The following is a 22,973-nucleotide window of genomic DNA, read 5'->3' as shown; positions in this document are numbered from 1 at the left end:
TTCGCGAAAAATTATGCCTTTTCTTTGGTACAGAGGTGGTTTCGACGATTTCCTGCATTCAAGGCGAATGTGACGATTTACAGAAAACTGCCAAAAGACAGTCCCCAAACAATACCCTGTCCCTTCTCTATACAATCCTTATCGAGCTCCAGAAAGGGGCCATTCCAGCACACTGGAGCGCCAATTTCAGTGCCTATTCTCAGCACAAAATGAATATGACTGCGGAATATCTGCTCAATATTCTTACCCAGTTCCTCTCTCCCCTTACTGTCCAACTTAATCGCAGCAGTAATTTACCATTTTTCTGTGGCAAAAGAAGACCTGTCACGACTTGCTGAGCCGAAACTCAGTTTTTCAATCACAGAGTGATTTTAGAAGACCTGAAGAGCACAATCTTGCTATACTGTAGGTGTGTAAATATGCACCTCATCTGTGAGCCAAAATGCATCACTCCAAAACAAAACAAAAAAAAACCATGTGCATCTTCATGTTTTTGCGGCTCAATGACTGCTCCATTAAATTTCGGGTGTGCAGCCCCATAAATTCAGCTTCTTTTTCTAATATTTCGGCTGTATATTTTTCAACCATCTTCAGAGTGAGAGAAAAGACTAATGCTCCAGCTTTTCTTTTACTTTATTGTTATTTCATCCCCCTCTCTCCAAATCCCCTGGGGGTGGGATCTCAGCAGTACAATTCTCCGCTCTTCAGCCAAGTGAATTGAAAAAAAAAAAAAAAATACAGTGAGAAATGTAAACAAAATTTTGGGTTGTGTTCCATTTTAAATTAAAAATTAAAGAAGGACAGTTAAAAAATTGGGATATATACATTTTAAAAACACATCGCAGGAAGGCGAAGTTCTTCTCATAAAAGCCGACCGGTGTGGCCGTGCGGTTCTAGGCGCTTCAGTCTGGGACCGCGTGACCGCTACGGTCGCAGGTTCGAATCCTGCCTCGGACATGGATGTGTGTGATGTCCGTAGGTTAGTTAGGTTTAAGTAGTTCTAAGTTCTAGGGGACTGATGTCCACAGATGTTAAGTCCCATAGTGCTCATAGCCATTTGAACAATTTGAACCTTCTCATAAAAACACCGGAGTATTGCACTTTAACTTCAAAACTGAGGGACCTGCACTAGAGTAAGAGGTATTGCCAGGGGAGAGAGTATGTTCCATAGGGTTGTGTGTGGGTATAAAGAAAGGTCACAGCTGTTCCTCAATTCGCATCCGAGACGTGCAACAGGACTGTCTCCATGAAGGATCGCATGCTGCTGGTAAAACTCTTTTACAAGAAAAGTGACCCTTGCAGATGTTCCGGACACTCCAGGATATGAAGAAAGGCATTCGCCCGACGTCTGCTAAGGTTCTGGAGAATATGATTACAAAATTCGAAAAGACGTGTTCTTTTGAAGTGCAGTGTGGCAAAGAGAGGAAAGTAGTGGATCCAACGTCTGTCTAAGGTGTGACTACAGTAATGCAGGAGAAGTCGATTGCACGGGGAACTGCCCGAAGGTTGGTCAAGTCTGCAAGCACGATGCATAAAATCCTACGAAACATCCTGCATTGTTATCCATACAAAATTACACACGTTCAGCAGTTGCGTCCTGCTGACCTGCCAGGAAGACAAACGTTCGTTCTGCAATTTCTTGCTCGCATGCAAGTGGACAATGAATGGCCATGGAACATTATTTGGACAGACCAAGTCCTTTTCTATCTCCGGAACATTATTTGGACGGACGAAGCCCATTTCTATCTTCAAAGACATGTCGGTACCCAGAATTGCAGAATGTAGGCAACAGAAAATCCGCACGCATATCAGCCGGCATCACTTCGTTCTGCAAAGGTGACTGTGTGGCGCGGGTTGACGGCATCGTTTATCGTTAGTCCATATTTTTTCGAGGAGATGAATGCGAGGGTCCTGTTACCTGTATCGTCACTGGAAAAGGTTATGTGAATCTTTTGCGCACCAACGTCATGTATGCAAGATGGTGCTCCTCTGCTCATTGCACAGCCATTGAAGTGGCTGCTGTAGAGGCATTTCGGAAATGCAAGAATCATCAGCCATTATTTCCCGGCAGCCTGACTGTCCACACCACCTGGTCTTAATCTGAGTAATGTCTGGCTGTGTGGTTATCTCAAAAATGTTGTGTTCAGTGCTCCAATTACGAACGTAGCTGAATTAAAGGCACGTATTGCGCAACGCATTCTGAATGTGACTCCTGAGACGCTCAAATCTGTTGTGGAACATGCTGTTCCTCGATTTCAACATGTGGCAGAAAGCGGTGGACAGCGTATTGAACATGTCTCGTGCCAGTCTCACGAGAGCTAGAAATAGTCATTTTGCTTTTTATGCGGTTTTTGGCCACAGGAAAATTAAAAACGGCTTTCATTTTGCTTTTCATAAAGTTTTTGGCCTCAGAGCTGTTAAAACCGATTTTTCCTGTTTTATGTGGTACGACCTTGTCTTTGTGAATGGGCTTACGTAACTAACAGTGCCACACATGTTGAATGCCGAACTTGTGCAGTCATGCACTTGAACACTGCATGACTTTCCCCCCTGCGTCAATAATATGCTGTTCAAATTTCACGTCATTCTGAGCAGTGGATCTCTTTCTACAGCGTTTTGAAATCGGAACATTAATTATGGACACCCTATATACTGTGAAACAGTAGTCAGTATGCCCATCTCCTTAAACATACACTACGTGATCAAAAGTATCCGGACACTTGGCTGGAAATGACTTACAAGTTCGTGGCGCCCTCCATCGGTAATGCTGGAATTCAATATGGTGTTGGCCCACCCTCAGCCTTGATGACAGCTTCCACCCTCACAGGCATATGTTCAATCAGGTGCTGGAAGTTTCTTGGGGAATGGCAGCCCATTCTTCACGGAGTGCTGCACTGAGGAGAGGTATCGATGTCGGGCGGTGAAGCCTGGCACGAAGTCGGTGTTCCAAAACATCCCAAAGGTGCAGGCCAGTCCATTAAAGGGATATTATTGTCGAGTAACCACTCCGCCACAAGCCGTGCGTTATGAACATGCGCTCGATCGTGTTGAAAGATGCAATCGTCATCTCCGAATTGCTCTTCAACATTGGAAGCAAGAACGTGCTTAAAACCTCAATATAGGCCTGTGCTGTGATAGTGCCACGCAAAACAACAAGGCGTGCAAGCCCCCTCCATGAAAAGCACGACCACACCATAACACCACCGCTTCCGAATTTTACTGTTGGCACTACACACGCTGGCAGATGACGTTCACCGGGCATTCGCCATACCCACACCCAGTCATGGGATCGCCACATTGTGTATCGTGATTCGTCACTCCACACAACGTTCTTCCACTGTTCAATTGTTCAATGTTTAAGCTCCTTACACCAAGCGATGCGTCGTTCGGCAATTACCGGCGCGATGTGTGGCTTATAAGCTGCGCTCGACCATGAAATCCAAGTTTTCTCACCTCCTGCCTAACTGTCAAATTACTTACAGTGGATCCTGATGCAGTTTGGAATTCCTTTGTTATGATCTGGATAGATGTCTGCCTATTACACATTACGACCCTCTTCAAGTGTCGGCAGTCTCTGTCACTCAACAGACGCGGTCGGCCTGTACGCCTTTGTGCTGTACGAGTCCCTTCACGTTTCCACGTCACTGTCACATTGGAAACAGTGGACCTAGGGATGTTTAGAAGTGTGGAAATCTCGCGTACAGACATATGACACAAGTGACAACCAATCACCTGACCACTTTCGAAGTCTGTGAGTTCCACAGAGCACCAGATTCAGCTCTCTCACGATGTCTAATGACTATTGAGGTCGCTGATATGAAGTATCTGGCAGTAGGTGGCAGCACAATGCACCGAATATGAAAAACGTATGTCTTGGGGGGTGTCCGAATACTTTTGATCACATAATGCATGTCTACAAGATGATCGGAGGTGAGCGCCACATATTAGTCTTACAGCACGTTTCTGAGCAATGAAGACTTTCTTTCTTAAAGATGAGCTATCCCAGAACATTGCTCCATATGACATTATGGAATGAAAATACGCAAAACATGTCAACTGACTTATTTGTCTCTCCCTCAGATTAGCAATGATTGTAAGTGCAAATGTTGCGGAACTAAATTACTTTAGGGGTTCCAAAATGTAAGTACTTTTTCCAATTTAAATTCTCATCAATATGGACACCTAAGAATTTTGAAGTTTCCACTCTGTTTATTACTTGCTCTCCATGTGTTTCACTCATCATAGGTTTAGCACCCCTAGATGTGCCGAACTACATATAATATGGATGATACCGGTCGCAGAAATCCATTCAATGATACTTTAAAGAACGTTGCTTACCACTTCTTCTGTTTCCGTGTATATGCATGGACTGATTTCAATACTAGTGTCAACTGCAAAGAGAACTAATTCTGCTTGTTGTATATTAGATGGGCGATTGTTTATATGTAAGAGGAACAACAGTGATCAAAGATTGAGCCTGGGGTAATCGTGTATGTGATTTCTCCCCAGTGGAATAATGTCCCGGGACTACATTGGTTGAATTACTAAGTACAACTTTCTGCATTATTTTGGTCAGATATGGCATTATCCATTCGTTGGCTATAAAAAACTTCAATTTATGTAAAATAATTCTGTGATTCACACAGTCAAATGCCTTAGATGGGTAGCAGAAAATGGCAACTGGTGCTATTTTATCATTTGATGTTTGAAAAATTTTGTGAGTGAACATGTAGATGGCATTCCCAGTAGAACAAGTTTTCTGGAATCCAAACTGTCATTTGCTGAGGATATTATTGTTGCTCAGGTGAGATATTACTCTAGAGTATATTACCTTCTCAAAAAATTTGTAAAATGATGTCAGCAGTGGAACAGATCGGCCTGACCTTTCTTAAATAGGGGTTTGACAAGGGCAAAAAATGCCTTGTGTCAGTGATGCATTCCATATTTCAGGTAAGACCAGGCTTATTATGTGGCAACAAATCTTTGGTACTTTTTGAGGGGATTTTTAATTTCCTTAATTTCAGAAAGGGAAGTTGCTGATACATTCACATAATTGAATTAGAAGTATCCTCTTCCTCTCACTTCACTGTATCACTGTATAAAGGTGCCAGAAGTATCAATGATACGCTTGTTGTTCCATGCAATGTGACCCTTCCTTTTTTTACGCTACGAAATAGTTTCAGGTCGTGTTGCTGCTCCGTTCTTTTGGTGGCGCTGCAGGCGTGCGAACTGCGAATGAGGCCCCGTTTCCTAGCAGCCCGTTTCTCACACAGCTCTAATTTTTTGGAAACCGTTACGTGGTCGGTCGGCGACCGGCGAATGAGATGTGCGTAGACGCGCAAGCGTAGCGCTACCGACGAAGGGAAGTGGACGTGCACCGCAACAAAAAGGACAACGCTAACTGGGTGTTTCCGGAAAGCCACCTAGTTGCGAACGCGGCCACTGTGGGGCAGCACTGCGCAGGTGACGCAAGCGCGCTGGCTCGGCTGGGCAGGCTGGTCTGTCAGTCAGTGACCAACAACAAGAGGATACGGATCGAGACGTTGATGTAGGTAAGTGCTCGGAGACTACAACGCCTCGTTCGGAGACGAACATGTCGCAACGTAGATGGCGGCGTCACAGTTCGCTACAGCAAGACACCAATGCTTCGTTCTTATACTGTGTTAGCTCTTCCTATGTCATGCACTGGTGATGCAAGAGCTTCCTTTAACAGGTAGTTTTTTTCTGCTAACGGTGTTGCGGCCTGTGCAGAATACCGTGGTGCCTCCTTTATTTGTCCGCTACAGTTGTCTCGCAGTTATTCGTACTGGACTCGCACTGTGGACTCGTAACGGAAAAAGTGATACTTGTTAGTGACAAATGCGTGGGATGTAGTGTCAGCTTGTGGAGGGCCGGAGCTACCATTCACGCACGCACGGTCGACTTTCTCAATGGTTGCGGTGGCGCGCGAGTGTTTCTTTACCAGGTCAGGAACTCGTTTTCCGCGCAGCCAGGCCGCTAGCCGCTACATTTTGGCATGTCCGCTGCGCGCGTCATGAGACATCGCCCTCGCAACTTCCTTCTGTTACTTTTTTTAAAAAATATGCTGATTAGATTGATGAGAGCGATTTTTTTTCGGTACTTACTACCATTTCTCTTCTGAGAACCATAAATCTCGTTCGAAACTCCGAAAGACTCAGTAATTGTACTACATTAGCTCTGTTATGGAAAGGAGAGCATGAGAGGTGTATGATCATATCCGGTCAACACTGGAGAGTTATTATTTTCAAGTGGCTTTTAATTAGAAACATTTCTCCTAATATATTAGCATTTCTAATTTCACATTGTTAACTTCCTTTTGTCTGCGCGTGCTCAGCAAGAAATTTTTATTAGAGTGGAGAATGTCTTACCGGGGAGTATAAAGTATAGCGTGCGGGACACTTGCACAGCAGGTCTGGGCAATCCGTAGGAGGAACACTTCTTTATGACTACCCAGGACTGAAATCGTGAAAGCGGCATCATGACTTCACCCGTCACACCTCAGCGTCCAGAATTAGCCTCGCATGCGTCGAGGGACGACTTGCTACAAGGAGGCCGGCTCCAGCGCTGGCTAGGCACGAGTGCGTTACCCGCGGTTAGCGAGTGCGTGCCGGAATTCGGCACAGCGGCCGCGCTTGCCTGCGCTGTTTATCCGTGTTCAGGTCAGACACGGCCTCAGATACGCTGCGTCACAAAGAGTTCGCGCACCATGATGGCACAACTTCGCGTTACCTTTCAACATACGTGTGGATATATGATGATACCGGAGGGACATTCAGTGCCAAATACGTTCTTGGCTAGTCTTACCATATTTTAAACGTTCTCCGGAAACTGTACAACTGGAAATCTATGTACCAGTTCTGTCATCCAGTTCTATTTGTTGCCTTAAGGGTCCATTCTCCTCAGTTAGCCTATAAATTAAGCGATTTTTAATATTGTTTACTCTGGAAAAACTGATCAAGCAATCAACGTAAATCTTTTTGCACATTATCTGATTTTTAGACAAGATTTTCTGGTTTCTTTAAGAAATTATCATTAAGCCCCCTGCTCCACACTTGCCGCCGCCCCCCCCCCCCTCCCCAATCCGAGGAGTTAAAGCTGCTCTATCCAAACTGAGGTGTGTTCATGACGGAAGTCCTGCAATCTAAGTCTTACGGGAAATCAAAAAACAGTTTTCCTAATCCACAGGATATTGCGCACAGAGTAATAGCACAGTCTTTTTTAAATCTGAGAAATAATGAAATGGCGGACGTTTTCACTAAAGATGTAGTTTTGTCTCATATCTCTGGCCATGTTTTTTGCAATAACCAAGTTAAAATAAAATATTAGCCTATTACTCCTCGTGGACATGCACCAGGAGTACGATAACTCAGCCTAATATCAGAAAGATACATTTATTAGTGTACCCTCAATCCAGTCCTTCATCTAGAAATACTTTCTCAAGGACTTCCGTCATGGACACACCTCATTTTCGACAGACCAATTGTAACTCCTCTCATAGGGGACATAATGACTGAATTTCTTAAAACATCTGAAAATGTTGTCCAAGAATCAATAAGTAATGTACAAGAAGATATATGTTGATTGCTTTATTAGTTTTTCCAAAAAAATGGTAAAAGTAGTTTATTTTATAGATTGACTGAGAATGACCATTAAACTGAAAGCAATTTTTGGAGTACTTGCAAGCCTTTTTCTCTGACACAACGGAACCTTTGTTATGGGGTAAGCAACCATCGCCAGTTTGTGACTGCGGAGAACCACAAGCCATCAGACATATCTCAGAAGTATGCCTCACAAGACGATATAATGGTAGACCAGAAGACTTCGTGCTGGCGACTCCAAAGTCGGTAGATTACATAAATGCTCTAGAAGTTTGTTTGTAAGATTTTATGCTGTAAAATATAATACTCTAAGCTTTGTAGTTTTTTCAATCTGTCAAAAAGCCATTCAGTAAATAAATAAGGAGACATAATGGGGAATAGTGTGAAACAAATGTAATGACGGTCTCTTGCTCACTGCACAGAAATTTGAAACTGTACCATCAATTTCATTCTCTATCGTCGCAGAAAGGAAGAAAAGGGCTAATGCCCCACCAAGGACGAGATTCTTAGAGACAGATTACGGAAGGGTGTCGATAAAGAAGAAAACTGATGGTACAATTTAAAATTTCGGTGCAATGAGTAAGAGGTCATTACTTTTGTTTCGCACTGTTCCCCATTGTCTTCTTATTTATTTATTGAATGGCTTTTTGACACATTGCAAAACTACAAAGCATAGATTATTATATTTTACAACATAAAATCTTACAAACAAACATCTAGAGCATTTATGTAATCTATCGACTTTGGAGTCGCCAGTATGAAGTATTCCTGGTCTACCATCATGTGATCTTGTGAGGAATACCTCTGAGATGTCTCATGACTTGTGGTTCTCCGCAATCACAAACTGGCGATGGCTGCTTACCCAATTTGTGTAAAATAAATTATGCCCATCTGCTGTTCAAAATGGTTCAAATGGCTCTAAGCACTATGAGACTTAACATCTGAGGTCATTAGTCCCCTAGACTTACAACTACTTAAACCTAACTAACCTAAGGACATCACACACATCCATGCCCGAGGCAGCATTCGAACCTGCGATAGTAGCATCAGCGCGGTTCCGGACTGAAGTGCCTAGAACCGCTCGGCCACAGCGGCCGTCCCATCTGCTGTGTTGGGTTCTAATTCTGTTTAGCATTGACCATATATTTCGCAATAAGTCAAATCCCGGCGGTTTTTGAGCGACACACGGCATATTATTGTTCTGTTGTCCAGTCCATTCTTGAGTCCATGTTTTGGTAATGTTGAACTCATCTTCCACAGCGACGCTTGCTGTCATTGCTGGTGGCCGTCTAGAGCGGAGTCATAGTTTGCGTAATCGACATCTTGATGGATTGGTAAGTTTCAATTACCCATTGTCTTTTTGAAGTCATTCGTGAGAGCATTTATATGATGTAGTTGAGGGGGTGAGATGTGACTTAGTACTGGCAGCGATTCTGTAGATGCTGATTTAATAACCCCAACAATAAATCGCGTGGCGTTAGTTGGACATCTATCTTTAGCGCGTATCGGCTGTTTAGCTAATCTGGGAAAACAAGATCCAGAGCAGAAGAATGTGAGGTGGATGCTGATGCTTCCCAGGCTGTACCATGCAGCTTTTGAATGATATTTCTTGTTTCCAATTTTTCGGCTGTTTTTGTTTGATGCTCTCAAAAAGGTAGTTCTATCCAGGGTTACCCCTAGGTACTTTTGTTTTATGAGTGAGTGTACTGTTTTTAAACTCTGTCGAGTTTTCTTCCGGCAAGTTTATTATTTAGGTGGAAGTAGGGAACCTGTGTTTTGGTGGCGTTTGGTTGGAGTCTCCATTTACGAAAGTACTTTCGCATTACATCTAGATCTCCATTAGGATTTCTTCTGACCGTTCAGTTGAGGTACACGTTGCAAGTAGGCTATCCGATCGTCACAGCAACCAAATTTCCTTAATGTTGTTTCTGGCATGTCTGTAGTGTACAAGCCGAAGAGAAGTGGAGCAGGGACTGACCACTTTGGTAGACAGTTTTTTTAATTTTATTGGGGAGCTATTGTTTTATCCCGTGAGTACTTGGAACAGTCGATCGTTTAGTATATTCTCGATTAGGCGAGCTATTGGTTTGGAAGGAATTATGTGAAGAAACTTGTATATTATGTCTTCTCTCAACACTGTCATACGCCGCCGATAGATCAGTGAATGGAGCTGCGGTTTTAATTTTTCTGTGAAATCCTGCCTCGATGTAGACGGTGAGTGACAGAAATTGATCTGTGCAGCCGAAAGCCTGTTTATTCGATCGGGACTACTTTAAGTAATCTTGTACTTAATGTCATGGATAAGGTGTTCAGTACCTTGTATGTCACCTATAGCAGGGATATTGGTTTGTAACACAGCTGGTTTGCCATGTTTTAATATAGCAATTATCTTAGAGCGTTTTAATTCTTGTGGTTTACATAATATCGGTGGAAAAACTGAGCCATCTATACTTTTGTGTGTTTGCCACAGTACTTCAGACCCCGGAGATTTCCCTGTATTAACATTAAGTGCTGTTGAGCCTTCTTCATAGGTGAAGTAATTGGATTGTTCGTCTCCTTAGAAAGATACCTACACTTCCATTCTTCCGTAGCAACACAGTGGCGATTTTTCTTAGTTTCAAAGATGTTCAAGGATTAATGAAGTTTTATTCTGAATGTATATCCATCAAGCAACTGCAAAGTCTGTTGAAGGGTTGGTAAAGTGTTAAAAGAATTTTCCATCCCATTCGCGGATGAAGACTGATGAAGAAGACGGTGTATAAGCCTTTGTGAGTTTTAGACATATTCACGGTAGGTGGAGAGCTGAAGGTTGTTGCTGGGTTCCGTTATGGAAACAGAATATTGAAGTTTTATCAGACTCCTTTAATCGAGCGTCTATAAACATTCTTCCAACACTTTTGTGACAGCTTCCAATGGGATGAACGAAACCATGACCTTCCGCGTTGAACATTTCTTTACATCTTCAATACGATCAACTAAATCGACTAGATTCGAACAGGAACATTCTAAAAACATTGCTCAGTATGACGTATAGGTGATTCGCAGACAATTCTTACGGAAGACTATACATTATCTCTACAAATCCTACCAACAAATAAAAGCTTGCTACTTCTTTCACGCACTACCGGATTTCTACTATCTTTCTGTTGCAAAACATTGCACATAATCACCCTAAGCCATTTACAAGATATGGTTTATTCCAGTCGTAAGTCGTTAAGTTCATATGCAGAAACTGTTACATATTTGATTTCACGAAGATATGTTTCTTTATGGTTTCAACTTGAGTCGTCTAATACTTTGAAGTGTTTCGAAGAGTAACAATGACCCTCTGCTAGCTTTTTTGAAGCTCTTGCAGTCACTGTTTGCATTGACGATTTGAATATAAAATTATAAAATAAGAACAACGTGCCCTCGACAACAATAAAAGAAATGGACAACTGCAAATTTAGTAGAAACTATCCAGGTACTCACCTGAAGCGATTTAGAGTTGCCTAGAAAACATAAATTTTGATAGCTGGCCGCGGAATACGTGTTCCACTTCTCAGTTATAGAAACTCTCACTCGGACAAAGGAAAATTCATGAAACTCCGCCTATATCAAAATGTGAGCACAATGCCGTGCGAGATGTGTAGGGAAGAGAGGCATGTCTTCTGAGGAATGTCAAAAGTGTAATGATTATTGCTACGTGTAGGATAAAAGCTCTGACAAGTAGCGAGAATGCCGCAGAACAAAATATATTACACTGAATTTTTCGCATAGGTAGTCTCAAAATCACGATTTTCTTGATGTATGTAAAAAACATGTAATACCACATCATCGTAACCATTTGCCACCCGTTGCTGAATAGCCTTTGTCTTCACATACCTACCCTCGCAACTCCTGCAAGCCACGTAATGTTATCTACCCACATTCCAAATATCTTCCCTCTTATCGCTAGGAACCCAGAAATTTCTTTGTTCTATCTACCATCCATTGACCGGCTACATACCCCTCATCACTTCCATTTCAATTTTACTGAAGCCCATTACGTCTTTCACTCAAATCTCTTCCGTGAACCATTTGGTTCTTTTTATGATTATCTTGTAAGTGCCAACTTCAGCATCTCCATTGCATGTTGAGCTAATCTCAGCCTTAAATAGGTTTTTGCATTAGGTCCATGTCTCATTTCAATAAGTCTAAACTCGGTAATATTTGCTGACCGTATGTTTTACTCTTCAGACACATCAGAAGCTTAGTTCCGGAAACCAGGCCATTATTATTTTCTGTTTCTTACTTTTGTTGTCCATCCAGTCGTTTTCACCTGTTCTAAATAAAAATGACCTCATTGTTAATTTGTACTATTTTACTTTGGATATGTTGATTATATTTCATTTAGGATTAATTTAATGATTATACCCACTTTCAAATTAAGTCTGTTAACTTCTTTCAAATTAAGTCTGTTAACTTCTTTCATTCGTTGTTTTCCTTCTTTAGAGGTAAACAGTAAAATATCAGCATAAAGAAGTTCGTTCAGATGTTTCTCAATTTTCCTAATTTAAGAATATGAAAACTACTAATGGGTCTTCTGAGAACAGTTTCTGTGATACGAAATGTCCTTGCCTGATTCCTCTTTAAAGTCTTGAGTTTTCAGTATTTTCGTCCACGCTAATGCAAATTGTAACATTGACGTATATATTCCGCAAAATATCTGGGTGCAATAAATGTGTTGTTTCTTAAGAGACGAAATTTCGGATTTCGTTGAAACCGAGCCAAAAGCTTCGTCAGAATCTATAAATCCCATACTCAGTGCTAATTCATGATTATAGATCTGTTCTATAGTTTTGTTCATGACTTTCAGATGATCCATTGTTATATCTCCTAAAGTCAGATAGACCCTTAACCTGATTAAAATCTGAACTTTTTCCCTATTCAACTAGTGATGATTTTAGTGTCTTGTACATTATGGATAGCAGGCTAACCGATCTCGGTTTTTATGTACTGCTTGTCTTTCTTGGGAAGTTTGTTTAGAGCATTGTCTCAGTTTCTAGGAACTACCTTCTATCGCAAACATTATTTAACTATTTTGGCAAGTTAGTTTTATGTCACTTTTCTTCCAGTTAAACTAGTTTTTATTGAAACACCGTCTTCCGACAACTTCTCCTTCTTCAAACTTGGAATAGGTTTAAATACCTCATCTAGCATAACTTCCGATATATCGTGGGTTTTTATTATTAATTATCCGTGTCTCTGAATTTCTGTCCAAATGTACAAACACTTTAAGAAATCGTGGAATGCTTCCACAACTGACTCTACTGTTACACCGCTATATACCGGCTTAATTGATGAAACGTGCTGTCTACCCAAAAAGTTTTTAGATATGTAAAACCAGAACAGTCAACGATCGCAGGTGTGTGCTTTATTCAATGACCAGTTTCAGTTGTAATGATCATTCTTAGATTGATCTAAAAAAGAATGTGCATATTCACGAATAATAGCATTATGGCAAGTGACAAACATTGCAAGCAGTAGCGTGATTCACATTGTCTGAGGAGGAACTAACAAACACAGCTGTGTCCTTAAAGTTAACAAGAGATAAACAAAATATACAGGCACGGCTGGCATCATCACATGGGATAAAATATGATAAAATTGTGGTAAACACTCTTGGCCCGTAGTGTAGGGCCATCGTTAGCAAACTGTGCTTCCAGCTGCAGTAGAAACGGCCAAAGAGGCTTGGCCGCAAGGCGTCGCTGACAGTAAACACTTTAGAATGGCGTGTTACAAAGTCACAGATATGACCTTTAACATTCTGCATGAAACAAAATCGGATAAATTAAAATGAAATTAAAGAAGAGCTAGGGCATAAACGTGGATCTACAGTAAAAATTTAGTTAGAATCATAAATGATACCTCTCAAATAGTTGCCAGCGACATATACACTCCTTGTCATCTTCAACCGGATGTGGTGCGATGGCGTCTTTCCATCGCAACAGCGGGAAAGCACCATCATTCCGCTGCTCAAACCCGGTCAAAACCCACTTGATGAGGATAGCTACCGGCCCATCAGCCTCATCAACTTTCTTCGTAAGCTGCTGGAACGTATGGTGTGTCAGTGGTTGGGTTGGGTCTTGGAGTCACGTGGCGTACTGGCTCCATGCCAGGGTTGCTCTACCATTGATAATATAGTTTTCCTCGAGCCTGCCATCCGAACAGCCTTTTCCAGACCCCAACACCTGGTTGCCGTCTTTTTTGATTGACGCAAACCTTACGACATGACCTGGCGACATTATATCCTTGCCACATTGAGTGGGGTCTCAGAGGCGTGCTCCAGATATTTATTCAAAACTTTGTCGCTCTATACTTTCCGTGTCCAAGTCGGTGCCCCCCATATTCAGGAGAATGGCGTTCCGCAGGGCTCCGTATTGAATGTCTCTCTATTTTTAGTGACTATTAACGGTCTAGCAGTAGCTGAAGGGCCATCGGTCTCACCTTCTCTGTATGCGGATGACTCCATCATTTCGTACTGCTTCTCCAGTACTGGTGTTGCTGAGCGGCTCCTACAGGGAGCCATTCACAAAGCGCAGTCATGGGGTCTAGTCCACGGCTTCCAGTTTTCAGCCGTGAAGTCGTGTGTCATGCATTTCTGTTGGCGTCGCACCGTTCATCCAGAACCAGAACTTTACCTTAATGACGATCCACTCACTGTAGTGGAGACATATCGATTCTTAGGACTGGTTTTCGACGCCCGATTGACTTGGCTACCTCACCTTCGTCAGCTTAAGTGGAAGTTCTGGCAGCACCTCAAGCCCTCCGCTGCCTGAGCAGCACCTACTGGGGTGCAGATCGCTCTACGCTGCTGCAGCTCTATAGAACCATTGTTCAATCCCACTTTGACTATGTGAGTCTGTTTTACGGTTCGGCGGCGCCCTCAGCGTTACGTTTACTCGACCCAATCCACCACTGTGGCGTTCGCCTGGCGACGGGAGCTTTTAGAAAGAGTCCTGTGACCAGTGCCCTGCCGGCAGTTGTGGCCTAGCGGTTCTAGGCGCTTCAGTCTGGAACCGTGTGACCACTGCGGTCGCAGGTTCGAATCCTGCCTTGGGCATGGTTGTGTGTGATGTCCTTAGGTTAGTTAGGTTTAAGTAGTTCTGAGTTCTAGGGGACTGATGACCTCAGAAGTTAAGTCACATACTGCTCAGAGCCATTTGAACCAGTGTCCTGGTGGTGGCCGGAGTCCCTCCATTGAAGGTTAGGCCTGCATAACTGCTCGTCAGTTACGTTGCACACGTTCGTATTTCTCCTGCACATCCGAATTACCGTCTCCTTTTCCCAACCACGGCGTTTCATCTCCCGTATCGGCGCCCCAGGTCAGGGCTTAAGATTGCGGTTCGCGTCCGGTCCCTTCTGTCTGGAGTCCTTCCCGTTACCACGTCTCCTCGAGGTCCATTCCCGTACACCTGACCGAGCGAGGTGGCGCAGTGGTTAGCACACTGGACTCGCATTCGGGAGGACGACGGTTCAATCCCGTCTCCGGCCATCCTGATTTAGGTTTTCCGTGATTTCCCTCAATCGCTTCAGGCAAATGCCGGCATGGTTCCTTTGAAAGGGCACGGCCGATTTCCTTCCCCATCCTTCCCTCACCCGAACTTGTGCTCCGTCTCTAATGACCTCGTTGTCGACGGGACGTTAAACACTAATCTCCTCCTCCTCCTCCTCCTCCTCCCATACACCTCCATAGTGTACACCTAGGCCGCAGATTCTTCTGGACCTTTTGCATGGCCCTAAAGTCTCCGTTAACCCTGCGGTTCTTCGCTATCACTTCCTCTCGATTGTCGACATGTACCAGGGCGATGAAATGATTTACACCGACGACTCAATAGCTGATAGTCACATAGGCTTCGCGTATGTTCATGGAGGACATACTGAACAGCACTCCTTGCCAGATGGCTGCAGTGTTTTCACTGGAGAGCTGGCGGCCATATCTCGTGCTCTTGAGCACATCCGCTCATGCCCTGGCGATCCATTTTCCCTGTGTACTGACTCCTTGAGCAGCCTACAAGCTATCGACCAATGCTACCCTCGCCATCCTTTGGTAGCGTCCATTCAGGAGTCCATCTATACCCTGGAACGGTCCCGTCGTTCAGTGGTGTTTGTGTGGACCCCAGGACACGTCGGAATCCCGGGCAACGAACTTGCTGACAGGCTGGCCAAACAGGCTACGTGGAAACCGCTTCTGGAGATGAGCGTCTCCGAAACTGACCTGCGTTCTGTCTTACGCCGCAGGGTTTTTCGGCTTTGTGACGGAATGGCATAACAGTACGCACAACAAACTGCGTGTCATTAAGGAGAGTACGAATGTGTGGAAGTCTTCCATGCGGTCCTCTCGCAGGGAATCAGTTGTCCTCTGCCTGCTCCGCATTGGCCACACGTGGCTAACGCATGGTTACCTCCTCCGTCGCGAGGACTCACCTCAGTGTCGCTGTATCTCACAAATGACGGTCGTACACCTCTTGTTGGACAGCCCACTTTTAGCTGCTCTGCGGCGGACTTTTAACTTTCCCATCACCCTACCTGCGGTGTTGAGCGACAACGCCTCAACAGAAGCTTTAGTTTTACGTTTTATTCGTGAGTGTGGGTTTTATCATTTGATCTAAGTTTTTGCGCATATCCTTTGTCCCTCTGTGTCCTTGACCCTAGTGCTTTTAGGGTGGAGGTTTTAATGTATTGCAAAGTGGCTGGCGTCTCCTTTTTATTCTCATGGTCAGCCAGCCATGATAATCTGCTCTCTTGTTTTGATCTCTTCTACATGTTTCTTGCGTCTCTGTGGTTTTCTTGTCCGATTTTGTCCATTTTAGTGTTTGTTGTCCTTCTGTCATTCTTGTGGTTTTCTCCTTTTTTCCAGCTATGTTTTTTATGTCTCGATTATTTTACTCGTACCCTTGTGGAATTATTTTAATCGGGACGAGGGACCGATGACCTAGCACCCCCTCCCCCCTCGTTTTAAAACAACCAACCGATACAGAAGAGATAAGGCTGCAGTTGTTTATGTTGCATATTAGAAATTTCGGACAGCACTCAAAGTACCCTGACACTTCTCGCTTGAGTTATTAAGAAGTACAATATAAAGGAATTCTCAGTTACATCGCGGCGAGATTACCGCTTGGTATAGGTATTGGAAAGAACCGTTAAATAAAGAGAAATCTGAGGTCTGTGATAATGATTTATAGATTCAGTTAACTATGAAATGGAACGACCAGACTAGTTCATTCGTTTTTTAAGGCATGAAAAAGTACAACCTGCTCTTGAGTGTGCCGTCCATATTAGTTTTCACTGGTACGAAACATAAAATTGAACAAAGAATGGCAACGCGAATTGACACAGGACGCGCGCGCGCGCGCGCACACACACACACACACACACACACACACACACTATATATATATATATATATATATATATATATATATATATATATATATATAAAAAAAATCACGAGTAGCTATTTAGAAAGATGCAATAATTTATTTTCAATGAGGAACCTCTAATAACCAGCCTGCATACTGTTCTGAAAGAACTGTGAGCTGATATGAGGCTTCTAACAGTTCACACAAACGCAATGAAGCATTTGTTGTGACTTGGAAAGACAGCCAAGCCACTAGGAGAGGAAGCCGAAAGGCACGCGTTTAAGCTCACGCAGGCTGGCGTGAGGTCTGGAACAGGTAAAGTAATTATACTAGCAAAAAAAGTACGTAGCTGCTGGAATACTTAACTTTAATCCATAACTGGTGAACATCGGTCTGACGGTACATGCATCACAAGATAAATAGCAATTGATAATGGCGCCTTGCTAGGTCGAAGAAAATGACGTAGCTGAAGGCTATGCTAAATATCGTCTCGGCAAATGAGAGCGTAATTTGTCAGTGAACCATCGCTAGCAAAGTCGGCTGTACAACTGGGGCGAGTGCTAGGACGTCTCTCTAGACCTGCCGTGTGGCGGCGCTCGGTCTGCAATCACTGATAGTAGCGACACGCGGGTCCGACGTATACTACCGGACCGCGGCCGATTTAAAGGCTACCACCTAGCAAGTGTGGTGTCTGGCGGTGACACCACAGCATTCATTCTTTCTATGCTCAGCCTTGAATGCAGAAACAAGGTGAGGAGCTAAATTTGTGTGCACAGTTCTGGTTGAATAGTTGGAGACACCGCTGTCATAGTAGTAGGTAGCAGATATGTTCTGTGATATTTGCATTAACCAGTAATGATTATCATATCGCAAAAATTATTAAAAGTTTCAAAAACTGATTTTCAGAGATGAGTTCAGGAATATACTGCAGCCTTCTAACATAGCAATCATAGCCGGCCGCGGTGGTCGTGCGGTTCTAGGCGCTCCAGTCCGGAGCCTCGCTGCTGCTACGGTCGCAGGTTCGAATCCTGCCTCGGGCATGGATGTGTGTGATGTCCTTAGGTTAGTTAGGTTTAATTAGTTCTAAGTTCTAGGGGACTGATGACCACAGCAGTTGAGTCCCATAGTGCTCAGAGCCATTTGAACCATAGCAATCTTAGGGAAAACGATTATATGATTGGAATAATTACACTTTAGGCAGAGATATGCGGGGTAATTTTGCTAAATGGGAACAAATTTAAGGAAAGAGTCCTTCCGAGGAAAAGTAACAAAAACCTCATATGAGCATGTGGCCGGAAATGCGTTCCAAGGAGGTACACTAACTGGAAGGTGGAGATAAAATATTTTTGACAGTGTAGGTTTCAGTGACTGAAAGCACATACGAGAACACTCCAGGCAAGTGGGTACGTCCGGTCTATACAAGTGCTTTAGTATATGTTGACAGTGAACCATCAGCACCTGTTTAGCCTCACTGTATGGTCGGGTTAGATGTCGAAATGCCCTGCGCGGAAATGCGGAAGTGAGAAGGAGCATCATAATGTAGTAGCCACATTACCCTTCATACCACCAAAGGCACATCTTCCAACAGGGGAGGCAGTATCGCTCGCAGAAAGAGCTAATACGCCTCGCCTATGAGGGATTGTGGAAGGATGACTGGTCCCTCGAGGCAGTAGCCAATAACCCCCGCCCACACACTGAGGCAGAACCGGTACTGATGGTTCACTGCCACCATACCACTAAAACACTGGTACAGACGGAAATTCCCACTTGCATGGTTAGTTATCATGTGTGCTTTCAATCATTAAAATCTACACTGACAAATTTTTTTTGTCTCCGACTTCAAGGAAGCGTACCTCCCTTGGAACGCATTTCCATCCTCACGTCAATGTGGCCTCCTTTGCTTCTTATCCTCTAATGGATCGTTTCGTACAGTCTGTCCCCATTAGCAAAATCACCCTGTAGAAACACTTTTCCTGTGCTCACACATGAATGAATCAGAGTGCTTCAGATACGCTTTAAGGCAAGGTACCACTAGCCACATAATCTGCATTGTCTTGCGAAATAAGCAGATTGATTTTACACGCATACCGGAACCCAGTCTCTTTGCGAAGGGAATGTCGTTAACAGTTTAACTGTGCGTTTGCCATTTCATTTGCGGAAGGTGTCGAGGAAAAGCTATTTACCACACACCTTGTTATGTGTTATCTTTTTGGTTTTAACTTCTGGAATTCATTCTTAATTGTAATGATTGACGAATGTTGAAAATTATTTTTAAACCTTGTTGTTGATCATCCGTTTAACAACATAGTTTCTCAGCTAATATGACCAAATAAAAATATTGAAATTTACATAACGTTAAGAAAATTTACAGAAGCCGCAGCTGTGTCTAGCTGGAGGTACGAAGTATAGAAAACTACTGTATTCACTCAGAAACCAAAGGTGCAGAACAAATTACAGAACCGCACATCTTCAGTCATACGGGCCTACACCGTATATTTTAACGTAGTAGCCGAATAAGCAACCGACGTGGACGGCTCAAGAACCCAGCAACAGTGAGACCGTTATAGAATTGTTCACTATTAAGGAATATACATGTTAACTAAATTCCCGGCAACAATAAAAAGCTTATCTACTAACAAAGTTTGGTTTTAGAGGAGCCTAGAGGACTTACTAGTGGCTAGCTTGTTCCACTCCTCTGACGAATTTCTCACCAGGACTAGTTGAGGTACGTACTGTTTAAAATATCAAGTGATGTAAGTTCTACATAATATCTGAATTATAAATATCTTTTTTATCATCGTTCTTTATTTTTGGCCGATGATTCACTAAAAGAGTCTGGAAATTCTTACTTTACAAGTTTGTTTTAGTTTGTAAATGAAAATACGTTTAAAATTTGGCTTGTTCCAGCTGCTTCAGGATCATTTCACTTAGTTGAGTTGTGGGGGGGGGGGGGGGGGGAGGAAAGAGACCAAACTGCGAGGTCATCGGTCTCATAAGATTAGGGAAGGAGGGGGAAGTAAGTCGGCCGTGCCCTTTCAAAGTAACCATCCCGGCATTTGCCTGAAGCGATTTAGGGAAATCACGGAAAACCTAAATCAGGATAGCCGGACGCGGGATTGAACCGTCGTCCTCCCGAATGAGAGTCCAGTCTGCTAACCACAGCGCCATCTCGCTCGGTTTTCACTTAGTATCTGTGAAAGTAATGTCAGCATTTAACTTTCGTAAAAAGCTATTAAATATTCATTGATGAATCACCTGCAGCTGAGTGGGTGCTGCTTAAAAACGTCCTAATAGATCAAAACTGCGTGCCGGACAGGGACACGAACCTGGAACGTTGCCTTTGGTGAGGAATGCTCTTGCTGAATGAGCTATCCAGGTAGGACTCCGGATCCGTTCTCTGCCGTTAATATCACTGCCTGAAAAACACGAGGTTCTGGTTTCCAGACCTAGTGCGGCATGTAGTTTGTCTGACAGGGAGTTTCATGTGTGTGTGTTTGCCTTCTGAGAAGTTTCACATCATCAGGGTTTTATTCGTTATTTACCTACGCATTTAACAGAGTATCTCATCTGCAGACAGCATCTACTTGCAGGAATTATTTCAGTGTTCATGGAGAAACTTCAGGGAAATCGTTCTTACGCAGATCAGCATGACCACCTCAGTTTGAACTTGACGCCTCCCAAACACCACAGTGACAGACCATTCAGCATTTTTCAAGAGAATATATATTCGCACGCTACGCAGCTAAGTTCAAAAAATGGTTCTGAGCACTATGGGACTTAACATCTGAGGTCATCAGTCCCCTAGAACTTGGAACTACTTAAACCTAACTAACCTAAGGACCTCACACACATCAATGCCCGAGGCAGGATTCGAACTTGCGACCGTAGCGGTCGCGCGGTTCCAGACTGAAGCGCCTAGAACCGCTCGGCCACACCGGCTGGCCGCAGCTAAGTATTCTAGAATTAAATATAAAGGGAATCTTTCTGAAACAGAGTGATTTTCGTAGCCTACACTTCAGATAGCCGAGGACACCTTGCTGCGTGCATTGTGGAACAATATGATGGAGTTTCTACTAATCGCCGTCAGGGCAAGCGCCGGCTAGAGTATGCGTTGCAGTACTTTCCGTCCAACTTTTATTTTATTAACGTTGTCGTCACTCAGAAGCTTCATAGTTTTCGTCAGTGTTGAGGCTGGTAATTATCATGCGAGCAAATATCAGTATGGCTGAGTCATAAAGCGTGGAATAATATTGACATCTGAGGTATGATTCACCTAAGTCGCTTGTGAACTTAATGCGTTTGGAAATTATGGAGCTGAATAAGGCGTACACCGTATTAAGTCTGACTTTGGAAGAATTCGATAACACTAGAATGCTTTGCTGTAGGCTTTTGTCGGAATTGTTACAGGAATATACTTCAAATATCTACATTACGCAGTAAATATGCATTAAACTACCGTCAGATACAGAAATGTAACGCTTCACACAATACATTTCGAATTATTGTGGGGCGACGTGTGTGATTTGTCTGTTATTGGCTCTTGAGGAAATCATACTCGTGGAGCTATAGTTTACTCAAGAGCCAAGACATACGCATTTCAATGAAGTCATATGGACAACTATTAGTTGACATTATCGTGGACTGTGTCCACCCCTCGCATTTGCGACTGCTTGAACTCTGCTAGGTACACTTTCGATGGGGTATCTGGATGTCTGTGGAGAAATGGTAGCCAATTCGTTCTCAAGAGCTGAAACTACATTAGGTAGTGATGTTGGGCACAGGGGTCTGGAACGAAGTCGACGTTTTAACTCATACCAAATGTGTTCCATTGCGTTCAGGTTGGGACTTTGGGCAGGCCAGTCCATTTCAGAAGTGTTGTCAACAAACCATTGCCTCACAGATACTGCTTTATGACAGAGGGCATTGTCATGCTGCTACAATCGTCGTCTTCGAACTGATCCTCTACTCTACATAGTGCACAGTGCTGTAAAATGTGTTCATATCCTTCAGCATTTAGCATTTTCTTAAACCCAATAAGAAGACCACACCGTAATCACAAAAACCGGCTCCATACGGTAATATCTCCTCCGTATTACACTGTTGGCGCTAAACGTGATGGCAGATAACGTTCTCAAGACGTTCGCCAAACGTAAACCCTTCCATCGGATTGTTACAGGACAGCGTGATTCAATCACTTCAGACCAGTCGTTTCCAGTCATCCGCTGTCCAGTGGCGTCTCTCTTTACACCACCTAAAGTGTCGCTTAGCATAGGCTACAGAAATGTGTGGCTTTCGAGGAGTTGCTCAACCATGGAACCCCTTTCGTTTGAACTTCCCACGCACGGTCGTTGTCATATCTGGACTGCTGGTAGCACTTCGGAAATCACGAGTGATTCCTTCCTCTGATTTAATGCGATTTTTTACAGTCACCATCGGCAATGCCCGACGGTCCCTGTCCTTCACTACATGATGTCTGCCTGGTCTTATTTTATGTGTTGTGGTTCCTTCTCGTTCCCACTTCACAATCACACAACCAACAGGCGAACTTTTGCTTTAGAAGGGCTGAATGGCCCTGATGGATTTGAATCCATGTTGACTATTTTTAAACTGTGACTGTCTCCAAAAATGTCAAGGTTTTTAACTACCACTACCAGTCACAAACTTTTGTAACTTATGTATAATTTATTTATTGTGCGGCATGTTTGAAGGGTATACCTCATCATCAGGCTATATGTCATTATATGTAATTCTGTCAGACAGCAAAGGACCTGGAAGAGCAGCTGAACGGAATGGACATAGTCTTGAAAGGAGGATATAAGATGAACATCAACAAAAGCAAAACGAGGATAATGGAATGTAGTCGAATTAAATAGGGTGATACTGCAGGAATTAGATTAGGAAATGGGACGCTTAAAGTAGTAAATGAGTTTTGCTGTTTGGGGAGCAAAATAACTGATGGTCGAAGTAGAGA

The 22,973-nt window shown here is 43.4% G+C and overlaps 1 protein-coding gene across 1 annotated transcript in view; it reads left to right on the top strand.

Moving 5' to 3' along the window:
• Nucleotides 1-5,482: 5,482 nt before the first annotated feature.
• The window catches only part of LOC124556691, a 116,121-nt gene continuing 98,630 nt past the window's right edge, over nucleotides 5,483-22,973 (top strand). The window contains exon 1 of the mRNA XM_047130665.1: nucleotides 5,483-5,552. The gene's annotated coding sequence lies outside the window, so the exon portion shown is untranslated. The remainder of the gene's footprint in view (nucleotides 5,553-22,973) is intronic.

The sequence above is a fragment of the Schistocerca americana genome, chromosome X (assembly GCF_021461395.2).
Source record: "Schistocerca americana isolate TAMUIC-IGC-003095 chromosome X, iqSchAmer2.1, whole genome shotgun sequence".
In the NCBI taxonomy this organism is placed as follows: Eukaryota; Metazoa; Arthropoda; class Insecta; order Orthoptera; family Acrididae; genus Schistocerca; species Schistocerca americana.
The sequence above is the reverse complement of the archived record's forward strand: the minus strand, read 5'-3'. Positions and strand labels throughout refer to the sequence as shown.